This window comes from Budorcas taxicolor, chromosome 13, assembly GCF_023091745.1.
Source record: "Budorcas taxicolor isolate Tak-1 chromosome 13, Takin1.1, whole genome shotgun sequence".
In the NCBI taxonomy this organism is placed as follows: domain Eukaryota; kingdom Metazoa; phylum Chordata; class Mammalia; order Artiodactyla; family Bovidae; genus Budorcas; species Budorcas taxicolor.
The window spans coordinates 26,641,404-26,654,156 of NC_068922.1; the positions used below are offsets into that span (position 1 = coordinate 26,641,404).

Sequence of the window (12,753 nt, forward strand, 5' to 3'; positions counted from 1 at the left end):
CTAACTATCTTGTAAATGAGCAAGAGACAGTGAGACTTTTCACAGATAACTCCAATTTATACTTCTGGAAGGGTCTTCACAATTAGAGTCAAGGCATTGCTCCGGTGTTAGTATTAGGAGCCCACACGTACACCAGTAGGAAACGTGGGCTTTGCACCTGCCTGAGGCAGCAGACACACCTCTTATCTTTCCTACTTTCAAAACCTAACCATCCATCACGTCATTAGATAAATTCACTTCAAAATTGGAGCACAGTTGTTACCAGATCCGTCTTAAATCACTTGCCTTGGTGACAGAGCCTAATTATGACCTCAGCTCAGGATCAAAGGCACTGACGGTCTTCTTGTCTTCTAAATCTGATTGCCGATTCTGCATGAGAATTCTTGGGATATATTACTTATAAAAGTAAAGATTAGATGTGTAACAATTGCCTTGAAAATGAAATTATCACCAGGGAGAGAAAGAACACATGTTTTAAATTTTCCTGAGTGTGACCAGGATACTAGGATGCATCTGTGTATGGCAGGGGGCAGGGGCTGTAAACCTGGGGTGAGCCACTGGTAACACAGGGCACTGACTCTAAAAGAACTGGAAACGTCAAAGTGGGTGTGTTCATGGGAGGGATGCCCAGTCACAGAGAAGGCTGGTTGGTACTAAAAGACTGCATAGTGACCACCAGGCCAGAGGGACCCTTGAAGAGAGCCATTTAAAAGGCAGATATTGTGCAAATTATGTTAAGAACCTGCCTGCCAATGCAGGACACACAAGAGATGGGGACTCAATCCCTAGGTCAGGAAGATCCCCTGGAGGAGTGCATGGAAACCCACTCCAGTATTATTGCCTGGAGAATCCCATGGACAGAGGAGCCTGGTGCACTATGGTCCATAGAGTTGCAAAGAGTTAGACACAACTGGAGTGACTTCAAGTCAAGCAGCAAAAATTGCATGTGGGCTTATATGTGGAATCTAAAATATGACACAAATGAACTTATCTACAAAGTAGAAATAGACTAAAAGGCATAGAGAATAGACGTGCGGTTGCCAAGGGAGAGGGGGGAGAGGGAGGAATTGAAACGGAATTTTTGGATTGTCAGATACAAACTAGTATGTATAGGATGGATAAACAACAAGGTCCTACTGTACAGCACAGGGAACTATATTCAATATCCTGTGATAAACCATAATGGAAAAGAATATGAAAAAGTATGTATGTGTATAATTGAATCACTTTACTGTACAGCAGAAATTAACACAACATTGTAAATCAACCATATGTCAAAAAAATTTAAAAGAGTGGACATAAAGTGGACTGGCTCTAGTTAGGCAAGTTACTCTCTCATTGTGAGCATTGACGTAGATGGATCTAGATATTATCATACTAAGTCAGACAGAGAAAGACAAATATCATATAATATCACTTATATGTGGAATCTAAAAAAAAAGAGATTCTTTTATGAACTTATTTACAAAACAGAAACAGTCTCACAGGCTAGGAAAACAAAACTATGATTACCAATGGGGAAAGGTGGGAGCAGATAAGTTAGGTGTTTGAGATAGATTAACATGTACCCACTACTATATAGAAAATAATCAACAAAGACCTACTGTATAGCACAGGGCACTATGTTCAATATTCTGTGGTAAACCAATGGAAAAGAATATGAAAATGAACATAGATACGTATAACTGAATCACTTTGCTTTACATGAGAAATTAACAGAACACAGTACATCAACTATATGTCAATTAAAAAAACTTTGTGTGGGAAAGAATTAAATGCAAGGAAGGAATGAGGAAGAGGGTGAGCGAGGAGGGCACAGCAGCCGACTTGGAGGGAAGAGGAGGCTGGGATTTTAAAGCAATTTCAAAGGACTGTATCTCAATTTTGCTTGGAACCAACTTGCATCTTGGAGATCAGACATTGTCTGTAGTTGAAACTGTGGCTCCAAAATCCACATTTTCAAGAAGACCCACTGTCTCCAAGTGCTGAACCTGCTACCTCGGGTCTCAGGTGCCAGTGATGGCTGAGGAGTGACAGCTCTTGAAAGCGAAAGTTAGTTGCTCAGTCATGTCTGACTGCAACCCCATGGACTGTAGCCCACCAGGCTCCTCTGTCCACGGAATTCGCCAAGCAAGAATACTGGAGTGGATTGCCATTTCCTTCTCCAGGGGATCTTCCCAACCTAAGGATCAAACCCACATCCCCTGCATTGCAGGTGGATTCTTTACCATATGAGCACCAGGAAGCTTCTTCTTGGAAAGATGGTGAGTCCCCGTGGACACCAAGGCAAGTCTGTGACTGATTTGCCCAGGAGAGCTAGTTTCTCCCTTCTCTTCTGTGAACCTCTCCTGCAATACCTCTTTTCAGTGATTGAGCACTGACAGTAGAGAAATTTTTCCTTTTTTGATTGGCAATTGTTCCTACATTTTTCATTCCCCTGTGAAAGAGATCGCTGTTCATCTGGTTTTCTTAAGAAAACCTGTCTTCTACTTGACATTATTAAAAAGCTATCATGTAATCATATCTGAGCAATTGCATTTTCCCTACAATGTTTCCCCATGGTGGCTCAGATGGTGAAGAATCTGCCTTCAATGCAGGAGACCTAAGTTCTATCCTTGGGTCAGGAAGATCCCCTGGAGGAGGGCATGGCAACCAACTCATGTTCTTGCCTGGAGAAATCCATGGACAGAGGAGCCTGGTGGAATGACTAACAATTTTCCCTACAATTTTGAAAATTTATATTAAATGAGATGTAGTGAAAGTGAAGTCGCCCAGTCGTGTCCGACTCTTTGCGACCCGTGGACTGTAGCCCACCAGGCTCCTCCGTCCATGGGATTCTCCAGGCAAGAATACTGGAGTGGGTTGCCATTTCCTTCTCCAGGGGATCTTCCCGACCCAGGGATCGAACCCAGGTCTCCCACATTGCAGGCGGGCGCTTTAACCTCTGCGCCACCAGGGAAGCCCAAATGAGATGTAGAGTGGTGAGTAAATAATATTTAAACACATGCTACATCTGTTTATTAATTTATCAGCCATTTTATTGAGGGCCTACTATTTGTCATTATAAACATCAATGGAAACATCTCACTCTGGAATGGGGTGCACCAACTACTAAATTGGTCTGGGTCTCCTCAAGTTGTAAAATGCTGAGGATAATATGTAAATGATTGTGGTGAGAATGACATGCTTAAAATGTCTACATATTAAATGTATAATGAACTTTAGGTTTTCATTCAGAAGCTATGCCAGGTGCAGAGGTACAGAGGAAAACCTGATTCTGATACTGCCTCAAGGAGCGCACTGTTATCCAAGCAGGAGATGTGCCGGGGTCTGGGGGTAGTGATCAGGACAGGTTCCCCAGGGGAGACTTGTGGTTTGGGGGTGGAGGGTGCAGGGGAAGCCCAGCCATTTACTTGGGCCAACCTCACTGGAACCTTGGATTTTCTTTTTAAGAGTTTAAAAAAATGTGGACCATTTAAAAAATCTTTATTAAATTTGTTATAATATTGCTTCTGTTGTTTGTGTGTGTGCGTGCTGGTTTACTTCAGTCATCTCTGACTCTTTGGGACCGCATGGACTGTGACCCACCAGGCTCCTCTGTCCATGGGATTCTCCAGGCAAGAATACTGGAGTGGGTAGCCATTCCCTTCTTCAGGGGATCCTCCCACCCCAGGGATCGAGCCCAAGTCTCCTGCACTGCAGGTGGATTCTTTACCACTGAGCCACCAGGGAAGCCCTGCTTCTGTTCTGTTCTGTTTTTATGGCCACAAGGCATGTGGGATCTTAGCTCCCAACCAGGGATCGAACCCACCCCTCCTGCATTGGAAGGGGAAGTCTTAGCTATTGGACTGCCAGGGAAGTCCCTTGAATTTTCTTATTCTCCAAGCCTTTGTCCTGATGTCCCAGCAGAGGTGACCAGGGCCCACTCTTTCCCCATCCTCTCTGACTGCACATCCCCAGGCGGATCCAGCAGCTGCTGGGAGGTACAGACTGTACGCACAGTCACTCTCTCCACCTATTTGCCTTCCCTACAGTTTGCTGCTCAAGTAAATGTTCAGTCAGTCTCACGTGACTGTGGCCTGAAGGTGCAGAGCAGTGGAGAGAACAATTTAATTACTAACAATGTCTGTCCCTCTGAGTCACGGCATGTGTGCCAGTGAAAATCCAGGAGTTCCTGAAATTCCTCCACTCCTGCAGATTTGTTGCCTTTCTGGGCTGTGTGACAACTTTTGCTCCCCCTGCTGTCACTCTGCACATCCCCGAGTCTCTTTGGATGGCAATTCATGATAGCTCCCTGCAGGGATGATGGAAATATGTCAGGGATGTCAAAGGCAGAAGGAGCCAGTTCCAAGCAAAGGTGGTGATTTGCCCCCCTCCCCTGACCCCTAGGATCTCGCTCACCACCAGAAGATGTGATTGGAGGGTGTTTAAGGCAGACTGAAGCACTTTAAAAATAATCAGGTAGCTATTTAAGACAGAAGCCAAATACTTTTGTAGACGATGAAACCTGTTAATGTACAGTTCTTTGGGAGAACTTACTCTTAATAAGTCTTACATAATGACTTACTCTCTGTTGGTATGACACTTAGAAAGTCCCTTACCCAAATCAAGCTCTCCAATGACATATTGCACAAGCATATTTGTCAAACTTCCTCCAAATTAACACAGTAGATTAAATGTATTAAATAACCTCACCAGCAGAACTGCAGAAGCTCACATGTGTACATTTTTGTGAATATCCATCCCTGCGTGAAATAGGTAAAACTTCTTTTGTTCTCCAGTGAGCAGCCTACGTGACTTTTGGGTGACTTAAGGTCACAGCTGGAATCATAGTGCTGTTATTGGCATTGATCTCAGAATCCCATTACCAGTGTTTCCCACCACTAGGCTTTTGTTATTTCTAAAAAGGAAAAGAGGGACTTCCCTGGTGGTCCAGGAGTTAAGATTTTGCCAATGCAGAGGGTGTGGGTTCGATTCCTGGTTGGGGGTCCTGCTTGCTTTGTGGCCAAAAAACCAAAACCTAAACAGAAGCAATATTGTAACATATACAATAAAGACTTTAAAAGTGATCCACATTAAAAAAAATCTTTAAATAAACAGGAAAAGAAATGAATGAAGATTATTCATATGCAATTGTCTTATGTAGACTTCGAATGTCTTTAACTTAATGAGTAACATGTTTGGTCCCTGTAGACAGGACTATTCACACGCAAAATGTGTTTACATTTAGAAATATTGAAATTCACCAAATAAATCATTTTATTGAACTTTCAGCTAAGAGGGTTGAATGCTTCCAAAGTTAGTAAATTTACGAGGTTGAAAGTGACCTCAGGCTTTGTACCTCTTCATTTGCAGATGAGGAGGTGGAGGCTTGCCTGCCATTGTTCAGTTGCTCAGTTCTGTCTGACTCTTTCCGACCCCATGGACTACAGCATGGCAGGCTTCCCTATTCTTCACCATCTCCCAGTGGACCAAGTTGCTGAGATCAGACGGCTACTTAGTGGATGAGTCAGAACCAGAGCACAGCTCTCTGCCCATCAATAAGCCGTCTCTCCACAACAGCTAAATAATTTACACTTGTGATCATTTTGGGCAAATTGATGGTTGCTGCTTTGTCTTCATATGTTTTTAATTTACTTTTATGTTATTTATTTATTTTTATTTTTAATTTTTATTTGTCTTTTTTTTACTTTATTTGTCTTTTTATTAAAATTCTTAAAATTTCTTTTTACAATGTTGTGCTGATTTCTTCCATACAACAATGCAAATAAGCCATAGTTTTTTAAAAAACAGTGGTTAGATGCCACAAAGTAGGAGGCAATGCCTTAACATATATGTATTGTCAGGCCCAAGAGCCCATTCAATTCTTGTCAAAGGAGTGCTAACCTTCTCTCCTTTCATACAACACTCATATGGTTTTATTGTTGTGATTTTTAAACTCAAGAATACCTAAAATTGTTGGCCCATTACATTTTCCTTGCATGCATTTGTTCCTTGAAAGTAATGGGAGTTTATCATGTCAGATCCCCTGTGCAGCAGATGGTTAATGGCTTGGCAGGCAGGAGCCTGGAGAAGACACTGGTCAGGTGCCAACTTGCATTCAGGAAGTCTCCTTCCCCCCAAGACTATCCTGCAGACTCAGCACAGGAAACCTGGACACAAGGAAGGAGGAGGGGAGATGAGGAAGGCTTTGGGGGGGGTGTCAGGATGATGTCAATCAGACCACAGGCTGGTCAAATCTGATTGATTAGTGTGTGCTTTCATAGCCAGGCCCCAGAGATGAGATTCAAAGAAATTCAAGGAACAATTTTTGACTCCTGTTCTCAAAAAGCTTGTGCTTTCTTGGGAAGGAACTACTCACTTATCACACCACATATTGTAAGAAGGAGAGAAAACATGCAAGTCTGTCTCTTCCTGCCCCTGTCTCCTGTTGTTTTCCAACTGTATGTGTCACTAATTAACTGGTCACATTTCCAGACCCTGGCTGGTTACTTCACAAGTAGACAAGATCACCGTGCTTGAAAGGGCATAGACCCTTCTGCCACCTTCTCTTTGTTGGAGGTCACCAGGCTCGGCTCCTCTTTGCAAATCCAGCTTGCTCTTGCTTCCTGAGTGTAGGCTTGGGTGCCTGTAAATGCTGCTTGTAGCTGTGGTCAGTTACCCTGATGGCAAAATTGGGATTTGGTGGAAAAAGAAAGGACCTGTCTGTGTCAGCAGAAAGGACAAGTTTGGGGGCATGGGTTTCAAGGCCAGATGGTTAAAAAAGGAGCCCTCCAGTCTCTAGATTCTATGTGAGAGCCTTTCTTTGGGGATCTGATCATAAAAGGGGTGATGGGAAGGACAGAATCCCAGTATTTCTCACTCAACTCTTTTTAGTATTCCTGTTCACCATTACCCCTTGTACCAGGATCAGTAACTAAAGGGTGTTAGTGTTGAGACAATCAAAGACTGCTAGTTTGAGAATCATCACCAGTATCAGATGCAATTCTGAATAAAACATGTTCTGCATTAGCTATTATAGATAGGTGGTGATGACTTTGGCTTTCCAGGTGACTCAGTGATAATGAATCTCCCTGTCTTTTTAAGGCAGGAGGTTTTTAAGGACAGGAACCAACAAAGATTCCTTGAATTTCTTTGAATCTCATCTCTGGGGGCATGCAGGAGATGCAGGTTTGATCCCTGAGTTGGAAAGATCCCTCTGGAGCAGGAAATGGCAACCCACTCTAATATTCTTCCCTGGAAAAATTTCAGGGCCACAGGAGCCTGGTGGGTTACAGTCCATAGGCTCGTAAAGAGTCCGACATGACTGAGCGACCGAGCATGCACACGTTAGCTAAAGACAAGTTATATACAAGCAAAGCCAGGATAAAAGAACACCAAAAAGTTTCTGGACTGAAAATTTCCCTTCATCAAGGGAAATTGATGGGCACCATGTGCCCTCCTAGAGAGCTCTATGAACACATGAGTAATGGGTATCTACTGGTGAGCTGATGTAATTGGTTTGTGGGCAGAAATGCTGTGAGACCTGGTGTAGCACAGCTGCCCAGGTCTTAGGAAATGGTCCTGGTCACAGGCAGCAATGGGATTTAGGACCAATCTGTTTAATGAGCAATTCTCTCTGGGAGAGCAGGAGGCACGATTACAATGATAAGGAAAGAACAACATTTTTGAAAGAGTTAAGGGATTTGTATGTCCTGTTGGTATCCCAAAGCCCCTGACCAGCCTCAAGGCTTTCTCTCAATCAGGCCCTTGGACTGGGAGCCACAGGAAATTTGAAGATGACATCTACATGCTTCCGTGTCAGGTCTAGGGCGCATGGGAAGTTGATATGGACTGTTCAAGAAAGGTCCCTAAAAGAAGCAGAGAGTTGGTAGAATATCTGTCAGCAAGTGAAGGTGTCTTTCTCCGTGGTGAACTTTGAAGAACTCAAGCTGACATCACTGTGTGAGATTCAGGGTAACAATCCCACTGCTGAATGAGGTGTGGAAAGTCCCATGGAACAGACTGCTGCTCTTTTAACTCTGTGTCCATGCCGGACACGTGACAGGGTGTGTACAGACAGCTTCCTTGAATATTTTTCTTCCTTTCTTTTTTATAACAATTTTGCAGTTGACTCAGTTATTTGCTGGGTGAGGTGGGGAATAGAATAGAAAAGAGGGTGAAGGCAGGGAGGGGAAGAGCGATAGGTAAAGGCGAAGAAAGTGCTACTCTCCCAATTCCTTACTAAGAATTGATGATTGATGGTGATTAATCTAATTCAGTGAATGCTGATGATTGATCTAATTTGACCTTCAAGGTGAATGTGATAACATGGTCAAGATAAACTTGTCTATACTACATCCGATCGGAATTATCTTGAAAACTTGGATCATATATTTTATAAAAAGTCACATTTATTAATAGTAACTTAAATCTTACCTCTTTAACAAAACCTTTTCTCATCACCCCAGCCAGAAAATTTTTAGTTCTCTCCACTTTCTGACCGTATTATTCTCTTGAAACTAATCAAGTGGAACTCTGTTTCACTTACTTATTTCCATGAGTATGTGTGTCTCACATTTCCCAGGAAACATTTTTCTTAGGGAGAGAAGAACCATCTTCGAGCATTTTCCTTATGGAATTCCTACACTGTGTTCTGTATAAAGGATGTTTAATGAGTATTTGCCAGGTAACTAATATTTATTGGAAAGTTTGGCTCATTTTCAAGTCTATGTATTTTCAAGGTACTGACAGAAAAACCCAATTTTAGATTCTGGTTAGAATTTTCATTGTCCTGCCTTTATTTTAATAGGAAATTGACTTATTGTTCAAAATACTATTTTCTACTTTCTAACATGGATAGTAATAAACTAACTCACGCAAATGTTTTGAAAAATAAGGAATGAATAAATTTCAACATCCAAAAATGAAGTCCAAACATGTATCTCTAAATTCAGGTCCTACTGATGGAGATTAAAAAATGTACCAGTTAGTATTGGTGTGAGAACGATGAGTTAAAAGTTGTACTTTCAAGTTCATTATGGGTAGAAATATTTATGCAAACTAAATTTCTAGTGACTAGACAGAAAATGACTCGTATAAAATAGATGGGGTTTTGTGAATAATTCTGAGGTATAGGAGAAATTTCTAAAATTCTGAGGACTTACAATAGAAATCACTAAGTCTATAATCCTCCATCCTTTAGCACTCTTGTTTAAATAGCACAGTTACTAATATTTCAAAATTTAAACAACCTTTATGTGAAGTCAAGTGGGCCTTAGATAGCATCACTAAGAACAGAGCTAGTGGAGGTGATGGAATTCCAGTTGAGCTATTTCAAATCCTAAAAGATGATGCTGTGAAAGTGCTACACTCCATATGCCAGCAAATTTGGAAAACTCAGCATTGGCCACAGGACTGGAAAAGGTCAGTTTTCATTCCAATCCCAAAGAAATGCAATGCCAAAGAATGCTCAAACTACTGCACAATTGCACTCATCTCACATGCTAGTAGAGTAATGCTGAAAATTCTCCAAGCCAGGCTTCAGCAATACATGAACCATGAACTCCCTGACATTCAAGCTGGTTTTAGAAAAGGCAGAGGAACCAGAGATCAAATTGCCAACATCTGCTGGATCATCGAAAAAGCAAGAGAGTTCCAGAAGAACATCTATTTCTGCTTTATTGACTACGCCAAAGCCTTTGACTGTGTGGATCACAATAAACTGTGGAAAATTCTGAAAGAGATGGGAATACCAGACCACCTGACCTGCCTCTTGAGAAACCTGTATGCAGGTCAGGAAGCAACAGTTAGAACTGGACATGGAACAACAGACTGGTTCCAAATAGGAAAAGGAGTACATCAAGGCTGTATATTGTCACTCTGCTTATTTAATTTCTATGCAGAGTACATCATGAGAAACACTGGGCTGGAAGAAGCACAAGCTGGAATCAAGATTTCTGGGAGAAATATCAATAACCTCAGATATGCAGATGACACCACCCTTATGGCAGAAAGTGAAGAGGAGCTAAAAAGCCTCTTGATAAAAGTGAAAGAGGAGAGTGAAAAAGTTGGCTTAAAGCTCAACATTCAGAAAACGAAGATCATGGCATCTGGTCCCATCACTTCATGGGAAATAGATGGGGAAACTGTGGAAACAGTGTCAGACTTTATTTTTTGGGGTTCCAAAATTACTGCAGATGGTGACTGCAGCCATGAAGTTAAAAGACACTTACTCCTTGGAAGAAAAGTTATGGCCAACCTAGATAGCATATTGAAAAGCAGAGACATTACTTTGCCAACAAAGGTCCGTTTAGTGAAGGCTATGGTTTTTCTAGTGGTCATGTATGGATGTGAAAATTGGACTGTGAAGAAAGCTGAGTGCCGAAGAATTGATGCTTTTGAACTGTGGTGTTGGAGAAGACTCTTGAGAGTCCCTTGGAATGCAAGGAGATCCAACCAGTCCATTCTAAAGGAGATTAGCCCTGGGTGTTCTTTGGAAGGAATGATGCTAAAGTTGAAACTCCAGTACTTTGGCCACCTCATGCGAAGAGTTGACTTATTGGAAAAGACTCTGATGCTGGGAGGGATTGGGGGCAGGAGGAAAAGGGGACAACAGAGGATGAGATGGCTGGATGGCATCACCGACTCGATGGACGTAAGTTTGAGTGAACTTTGGGAGTTGGTGATGGACAGGGAGGCTTGGCATGCTGTGATTCATGGGGTTGCAAAAATTCGTACACGACTGAGGGACTGAACTGAACTGAACTGAACTGAACTGAATTAGATAATACAAGTGCATGGTAAAAAATTCAGTGAAATAAAGTTTTTCTTCTATTCCTGTCTCCAAAGCCCTAGTTCTCCTCCTTAGAAAACTACTCCATTTTTTTTCATTTTATTCAGAGATATTATCTGTGAATACAAGCTTATGTTTCAGTGCACCTTTTCACTTTCATAACATAAATGTTGGCATGCTGAAAAGAAGGTCCTAAGCTTTGTTTTTATTTTCATCTACCAATGTATCTGGAGAGTGTTCACATTAATACCTGTGCATCTACCTTGTTGTTTTTGACACTGCAAAATTCTCAATGGTCACATACCGTCAGTGGCTACCATACCAGACAGAGCAGATACAGAATATTTCCATCATCACAGAAGGTTCTGTTGGACTGAACCTTCCTAGAATATGAGATTCGGGTGGAAAGCTGCCTTTAAGATGAATGAATGCATGCTCAGTCCCTTCAGTTGTGTGCAACACTTTTAGACCTCATGGACTATAGCCTGCCAGGTGCCTCTGTCCATGGGATACTCCAGGCAAGATTACTGGAGTGGGTTGCCATGCCCTCCTCCAGGGGACCTTGTCCCAGGGATCTAACCATATCTCCTGCATTGCAGGGCAGATTCTCTATTGCTGAGCCACTGGGAAGCCCTTAAGATGAATCATTGGTCTTGATGTAGAGACTGATTTGTGGGAGGGAGATGTTTGACCTAGGGAGAGGTCTTAACCAGAGCAGTTGTGCAGGAAGGTCACGGGGCCTTTCAGGATAGACAGAATCACATATGAGGATTCCCAGCTTCTGGCTGGAATAACCAGAGGATGAAGCCACCTTAGACAGGTGCTTGGAATTCAAAGAAAGTACAGTGTAAGGGCCATGTGATGAAAACAGTTTTAGACAGGGCTCAAAACAAACAAGAAAGTGAACGTGCATGTTTACCAGACAGAGGACAGTGAGAGATTGGAGAGAGAGGCAGGTGTGATTAGGATAACTGGGTCCTTGTGAGGACCAACATGGTCAATCCACATATCAGACAGGACTGCCTCCATCCTCTTAGGTCTTCTAACTCATCTGATTTTCTACCTCAACTGGTGTTAAACAGGAAGGATTCAGAAATCTGGGTTTGAAAAAAATTCTTAAGCCTCAGTTTTCAAACCTAAAAATAAGCATTCAAATAATATATTTGAATTTTTCATTAAGATAACTGTAGTAGTAAGTGCATCACACACAACATTATAAAGCAATTGTACCCCTATAAAGAAGAGAAAACAAAAAAATAATTCTTTAAAAAAAAATGTGGCTGCAATAGTTCCTTGGCTCTGCCTGGGAACCTGTCCACAGTGGCACATTCTATCTCTCCAGTGGGTGCAGACAACCTCCTAGCCCTGGTAAATAATAATACCTGAGAACTCAACCAGATTCTACAGTTCTTTGTCTCCAGTGGAGCTCTGGCAAGCCTAGAGGACTCTGAGCTTTTATTCCTGATGGAGTGACAGCAGCTCCTTACTGGCTAGAACAGAATCAGGGGCAGAGAATGGGCTCAGGGCTGGTCAGTTTCCAGGGGAGTGAGACCTGGCTAGCTTGAGTATTTCACATATGTCAAATGAGGGTGCAGAGGAAACTGATTCCTGAGGTCCCTGTGATCTGACAACTCAGGGCCCGGAAGGATCTTCTGTTTGCTTTCAGAGTGTCAGCTACAAGATGGGTATTATTTGAGAGGACAGGTATGCCCATGTAACCTGAAATGCTTCTAATAAAAAGAAAAAAAATTATGTATTCGTAATTTTTTATTTAACTTTAGAATACTGTATTGGTTTTGCCACACATTGACATGAATCTGCCATGGGTGTACATGAATTCCCAATCCTGAACCCCGCTTCCACCTCTCTCCCCATATTATCTCTCTGGGTCATCCCAGTGCACCAGCCCCAAGCATCCTGTATCCTGCATCGAACCTAGACTGGCCATTCATTTCTTACATGATAGTATACATGTTTCA

The 12,753-nt window shown here is 42.2% G+C and overlaps 1 non-coding gene across 1 annotated transcript; it reads right to left on the reverse strand.

The window, feature by feature from the left end:
- Positions 1-5,784: 5,784 nt before the first annotated feature.
- On the reverse strand, positions 5,785-5,908 carry LOC128058941 (U6atac minor spliceosomal RNA). Its single transcript, XR_008200540.1, has one exon. It is a non-coding gene; the product is annotated as a U6atac minor spliceosomal RNA (small nuclear RNA).
- Between the last annotated feature and the right edge of the window lie 6,845 nt (positions 5,909-12,753).